The following is a 7,276-nucleotide window of genomic DNA, read 5'->3' as shown; positions in this document are numbered from 1 at the left end:
CAGGGACAAAATTTTGTCTTTTCTGTATTAACTTTAATTTATATGCTGTAACTGTAATTCTTTTTTTGCACAATCCGCAGGCGTTGCCACTATTCCATGCCGACCAAGATGCCCCATCTACATAGTCCCATTTGTGTGCGTTTGGCCCACATCCCTCTAAACCTTTCCTATCCATGTACCTGTCCAAGTGTCTTTTAGCTACCGCATGGAAACTGGCCTTTTGGCCCACTGCAACCATCAATCACTATTTTTTTTAACAACCAAGGCAGAGATAGATAGATTATTGATTAGTACGGGTATAAGGGGTTTTGAGAAGGCAGAAGAATGGGGTTAGGAGGGAGAGATCAGCCATGGTAGAATAGCGGAGTAGATGTGATGGGCCGAATGGCCTAATTCTGCTTCTATCACTTATGACCTTATAACTCCAATCCATTTTATTGTCCCCACATTCCCACCACCGAGAAATATCAAATTCTGCAGTCAGAAATAGGCTCAGCACAAAGGAAAGCAGTGTAGTGCACTTTTCTGGGAATTCTAACACCTGGGTTTCCAACGGGATTTTCATTTGAACGTGCACACCTTTTCCAGTGGAAGATCTCCCAATGACTACAATGCAGCAACATGAACAATTCCACTCTGGATAATGCAGGTAGCACAGTGGTAGAGTTGTGGCTTACAGTTGTGTCTTACAGCGTCAGAGACCCGGGTTCGATCCTGACTACGGGTGCTGTCTGTACGGAGTTTGCACGTTCTCCCCGTGACCTGCAGAGGTCTTCTTCAAGTGCTCCGGTTTCTTCCCATACTCCAAAGACGTACAAGCTTGTGGGTTAATTGGCTTCAGTAAAATTGTTCATTGTCCCTAGCGTGTAGTGTTAGTGTACGGGGATCACTGGTCGGCGCAGACTCAGCGGGTCGAAGGGCCTGTTTACGCGTTGTATCTCTAAACTAGACTAAACTAATATTTAGTGATGCAGTGAGTTTAGTTTAGTTTAGAGACACAATGCGGAAACAGGCCCTTTGACCCTCCGAGTCCGCGCCGACAAGCGGTGCACTAGCACTATCTTTGATACCAGGGACAATTTACCATCTTTACCAAAGCCAATTAACCTACAAACCTCAACGTCCTTGGAGTGTGTGAGGAAACCAGAGTACCCAGGGAAAACCACGGGGAGAACGTACAAACTCAGTATATAGACAGAACCCGTAGTTAGAATTGAACCTGGGTCTCTGGCACTGTAAGGCAGCAACTCTACCACTGCACCACCGTGCCACCCAGGATGAAAGATTATATAGATACCGTGAGGATGCAAGATTATATAAATATCTAAAACAAGGGGGCATAGGCTTAAGGTGAGAGAGTAGAGATTTAAGTAGGACCTCAGGCGTAGCCTTTTCCACTCAGTCCATATTTTGGATCAAGATCCTATAGAAGTGGGTACAATTACACTTGCAAAAGGCATTTGGACAGATACATGAACATAAGGGGTTTAGAGGAATATGGGCCAAATGGGACTAGCCCAGAATGTCAACTTGATTGGGGCATGGACAGGTTTGGCCAGTGGGCCTGTTTCCATGCTGGGCAGCTCTATGCTTCACAACAATATAATAGTTAAGTAAAAATGATAACTCTAAAACAAAGAGTAATATACATAACGTGGAACAAATGTTTGACTGTTTCTGGCAGAGATCATGTTTGTTTACAACGGATCTCAACCGTCTGCTGTGTGGACCCACCCTCTAATAATGAAGGAAGTATCTTTGGTGCGTGAGAGAACAGTCTTATCGCAGTTTTAATGATTCATATCAGCGCCTCCCTACTGCGTCACGTACTGTAACCAAAGGTCCTATGAGCCTTGCGCAAATCACCCCTCCTAACAAGGAAAAGGACACAATTTCTTAGACGATGCCAAAATCTACTCTTTGGAGTTTGATACTGTATATAAAAGTAGAATGAAGCAATTTTTCCCCCTCTTATCTGCATCGGGTATGTAACGAAGAGAAACACTTCTGGAAATCAATAAGGAAGCATCAGAAAAATCAAAAAACAGCCTTTCAATTTCCCTTATCCAGTCTAGATGTGGGGTCGTAACCTGAACCGTCCTTTGTCCCACTGCCTCCACAGATGCTGCCTGCCCTGCCGAGTTCTTCCAGCAGTCTGTTTCTGCCTCCAGATTACAGCATCTTTTGTGTCTCCTGAATGGAAATCAATCAGCACAGGTTTCTATTCCCGTAAAGCCGCCCTGTGATGGTGTCTCCCAAATGGTGTCTCCCCCCCCCCCCCCCCCATAGCTCGCTCACTTGCGACGCCTCTCCTTCATGCATGCCCTCCATGGTAATGAATCTTTCCTCTCCAGCATCCCTCACCTCCCCCTCCTTTCAACCCCTCCTTGTCAACATCTTGCCACACTCGTCAGTCTCCTTCCAATCCCCTCTCTCTACCCCTCCTCACCTACCCTCCACCTCCTCCCATCACCCCCCGCCCCCCACAACCACCTCCTCCCCACATCCATCCCTCCCCCTCCCCAGATCCCACTCTCTATCCCCTCCTCCCCAAACCCACTCTGCAGGCCCTGACACCACCCAGTTTAGTTTAGTTTATTGTCACGTGCAACGAGGTAGAGTGAAAAGCTTTTTATTGCGTGCTAACCAGTCAGCAGAAAGACAATACATGATGACAATCATTCCATTTGATGTGCGACACGGTGGTGCAGTGGTAGAGTTGCTACCTTACAGCGAATGCAGCGCCAGAGACTCAGGTTCGATCATGACTACGGGCGCCGTCTGTACGGAGTTTGTACGTTCTCCCCGTGACCCGTGTGGGTTTTCTCCGAGATCTTCGGTTTCCTCCCACACTCCAAAGACGTGCAGGTATGTAGGCTAATTGACTGGGTAAATGTAAAAATTGTCCCTAGTGTGTGTAGGATAGTGTTAGTGTGCGGGGATCGCTGGTTGGCGCGGACTCGGTGGGACGAAGGGCCTGTTTCCGCGCTGAATCTCTAAATCTAAAAAAATCTAAAAATCTAAATCATTTACAGTGTACAGATACATGACAAGGGAATAACGTTCAGTGCAAGGTAAAGCCAGCAAAGTCCGATCAAGGATAGTCCGAGGGTCATCAAAGAGGTAGATAGTAGTTCAGCAATACTCTCTGGTTGTGGTAGGATGGTTCAGTTGCCTGATAACAGCTGGGAAGAAACTGTCCCTGAATCTGGAGGTGTGCGTTTTCACACTTCTGTACCTTTTGCCCGATGGGAGAGGGGAGAAGAGGGAATGGCCAGGGTGCGACTGGTCCTTGATTATGCTGCTGGCCTTGCCGGGGCAGCGTGAGGTGTAGATGAGGTCAAGGGAAGGGAGGTTAGTTTGTGTGATGGCCCGGGCCGTGTTCACAATTCGCTGCAATTTCTTACGGCCCTGGATGGAGCTGTTCCCAAACCAGGCTGTGGTGCATCCCGATAAAATGCTTTCTCCGGTGCTACTGCCCAACACCAGCGATACCTCTTCTTCCCTCTTCAAATCCTTCCCCACCGCCCCACTCCCATATACCCCAACATGCCTGGCCAATCCCATTGGCTCCCACTGTCTTCCCCACATCTCCCGCACCCCATCCCTGGCCAATCCGGGTTCCCCCCACCACCTCCACTGTCCCACTTCCCCTCGGCTGTTCTTTACCTATTTACCTCCACCTTCACTGTTCTCTCACACCTCCAGATTCTTCACCTGCACCTCACCTTCCATCCCATCCCCAACCACTCCCGCCCACTCCCACTCCTCCCTCCCCTCCCACCCATTCCCACCCACCCCTCCCTCCCCTCCCATCCATTCGCACCCACCCCTCCCTCCCACCCTCTCCTCCCTCCCCTCCTGCCCACTCCCCTCCCACCCATTCCCACCCTCTCTCCCATTCACAGCCTACCCTCCCATTCCTCTCTCCCTACCCCTCCCTCCCATTCCTCTGTCCCTCCTCTCCCTACCCCCTCCCACCCATTCCCACCTACACCTCCCTCCCATTCCCACCACTCTCATCCATTCCCACCCACCCTCCCTCCATTCCATTCCCACCCATTCTCCCTCCCTCCCATTCCCCTCCCTTCTCCCATTCCCCCTATTCCCACCCCTCTCCCCTGCACACTCCCTTCTCCCTCCCATTCCTCCCCTCTCTCCCATTCCTCCTCTCCCTCCCATCCAGACACCTCTCCTTCCCATTCCCACCCCTACCCACCTTTCTCACTCCACACCTCCTCTCCTCTCCTCGGGCCAGCCGCTGCCTTGAGGCAGTCCGACCAGCCCCAGCCCCAGCCCCGCCCGGCACCAGCTCCGTCCCGGGGCCGCCGCACAGATACCCGCCCCATGTCGCGGGCTCCCCATCAGCCGCCGGCGGCAACAGGTAACAAGCGGCCGCTGGCAAACACCTGTACCCCAGGACGCGGCTCCCAGCCCGCCGGGCAAGGGCAGAGCAGAGCAGAGGCACGGGGAGAGGGAGGGAGCAGGGGGAGAGAGGGGGTGCAGGGGGAGAGAGAGAGGGAGGGAGGGTGCAGGGGGAGAGAGGGAGGGTGCAGGGGGAGAGAGGGAGGGTGCAGGGGGAGAGGGGGTGCAGGGGGAGAGAGGGGGTGCAGAGGAGAGAGAGGGGGTGCAGAGGAGAGAGTGTGGTGGGGAGATGGAGGGAGGGTGTAGAGGAGAGAGGGAGGGAGGGTGCAGGTTGCAGTTAGTTATGTGGAATTCAGGTGCAGGTGAAGGTTGGAGGAGATGAAGGAGAAGGGGGTGGGAGAAAGGTGAAAGGAAGAGGAATGAGAGGCGTGGTGGAACGGGTGAGGTGGAGGGGGAGGAGGCGAGGTGGAGAGCTGGAGGGGGTGAGGGGGAGAGGTGGAGGGGGAGTGGTGGAGGGATTGGGGAGAGGTGGAGGGGGTGAGGGGGAGAGGGGGAGAGGGTGAGGGGGAGAGTTGGAGGGGGTGAGGGGGAGAGGGTGAGGGGGAGAGGTGGAGGGGGTGAGGGGGAGAGGGTGAGGGGGAGAGTTGGAGGGGGTGAGGGGTGTCTCTCCCTCTCTCTCTCTCTCTATCCCTCCCCCACCCAAGTCGCACTAGCTTCACATTTTCACCCAACAAACAGCCAACATTGGCCTGTTTCCTCTTTATCATCCTTACTTTTTTTGCATATAGTTTATTCATTGTTCTTTATCTCTCCACATCATCGTCTATATCTCTCATTTCCCTTATCTCTAACTGGTTTGAAGAAGGGTCTCGACATGAAACATCACCCATTCCTTCTCTCCAGAGATGCTGCCTGTCCCGCTGAGTTATTCCAGCTTTTTGTGTCTATCTTCCATTTCAGCCAAGCAGCAAAATAGAGGCGATGACTTTGGGTCAAGGACACAGACAATGGAGGGGGTTAATAGTTGAGTTGAGTTTATTGTCATGTGTTCCAAGGTACAGTGAAAAGCTTTCGTTCCCTGCTAACCAGTCAGCAGAAAGATAAAACATGATTACAATCGAGCCATTTACAGAGTATAGATACATAATAAGGCAATAACCTTTAGTACAAGGTGAAGCCACTATAGTCCGAATAAGCTCCCAGAGGGAGCTGCAGAGGAGAGCACAGCAATGGTGTTTAAAACACATTTAGGCAGGGCGACAAGGTCGCGCAGTGGTAGAGTTGTTTGCTTACAGCGCCAGAAACCCGGGTTAGATCCTGACTACGGTGCTTGTCTGTACGGAGTTTGTACGTTCTCCCTGTAAACTGTGTGGGTGTTCCCTGGGAGGTCCGGTTTCCTCCTACCCTCCAAATACGTCCATGTTTGTAGGTTAATTGGTTTGGTAAAGTTGTAAAGTGTCCCTAGTGTGTGTAGGATAGTGTGAATGCGTGGGGATGACTGGTGGGCATCAGAGGGCAGAAGAGCCTGTTTCCGCGCTGGACTGTATCTCAAAACTAAACTAAACTGAAAGGCAGGTATGTGGAAGGGAAATGTTTACAGGGATATTGGCCAAACGCAGGCAAATGGAACTAACTCAGTTATAAAAGCTGGTGGGCTGAAGTGTAAGCTGGGGATGGCGTTCATTAAATATAAGGTTTGCTGTATTGAACCTGTATTATTACCAGGATTATGGACCAAGTGCAGTCAAGTGGGACTAGGGTAGCTGGGACGTTGTAGACCAGTGTGGGCGAGTTGGGCTGAAGGGCCTATTTCCACACTGTATCACTCTATGACTCAATGACTTTATTTAGGCACCTGTTGTTATCTTTATGCTTAATTAATATAAAACCTCCCTGTAATTTGAGTTCAGGGAGATTCTTTGAGAGATTCTACGATAACAATAGCAGCTTGTTAAGTTGTACAAAGATCTTCATATTTATAGGCCCAATCTACGCCTGGCACATTCATAGTCATAAAAAAGGTTACCAACAGTTCAGCCAAGATCTTAGCAAATGATGTAGTGGGATTAAATAGTCATGGAGTCATACAGCATGGAAACAGGTCCTACGACCCAACGTGTCCTTACTGTTGCAGATGTGTCATCTAAACTAGTCCCATTTGCCCACATTTGGCCCATATCACTCTAAACCTTTCCTATCCATGTATCTGTCCAAGTGTCTGTTAAATGCTGTTATAGTCCCTGCCTCAACTACCTCCTGCAGCAGCTCGTTCCATACACCCACCACCCTCTGAGTGAAAAACGTGCCCCTCAGGTTCTTATTAAAAGTTACCCATCTCACCTTAAACCTGTGCCCTCTGGTTTGTGATTTTCCTGCCCAATAGATCATCTTCATGATTTTATACACCTCTATAAGATCACCCCTCATCCCTCTGCGCTCCAAGGAATAAAGTCCTAGCCTGCCCAGCCTTTCGCCATACCTCAGGTGCTCAAGTCCTGCCAACATGCTTGTAAGTCTTCCCTGCGCTCTTCACCAGCTTAAATAATGAAGTGTTCCTGCTCCGATTCATACGTTTGTCCCTGACCTAACCCCACCCTGCCACCAGCTGCATATTCTCTTAGCTCTAGGGCAGTCCTTTTCTATTTGTGGTGTGTGCATGCCCAGATTTAATGTCCTTTCCAGTAATCAGCTTGGCAATGATGAAGCAGTTTTGAACTCTGCATCCCACTGCCATTTGGAGCCCAGGAGATAATGCCCTTTTAACAATAATCTGTTAGGGTTAGGCACATAGGCTCAGATGTAGAGTTGCTGCCGTACAGCACCAGAAACCCAGGGTCGATCCTGACTACAGGTGCTGTCTGTATGGAGTTTGTACATTCTCCCTGTGACCATGTGGGTTTTCTCCGGGTTC

This window comes from Rhinoraja longicauda, chromosome 11, assembly GCF_053455715.1.
Source record: "Rhinoraja longicauda isolate Sanriku21f chromosome 11, sRhiLon1.1, whole genome shotgun sequence".
NCBI lineage: Eukaryota > Metazoa > Chordata > Chondrichthyes > Rajiformes > Arhynchobatidae > Rhinoraja > Rhinoraja longicauda.
The sequence above is the reverse complement of the archived record's forward strand: the minus strand, read 5'-3'. Positions refer to the sequence as shown.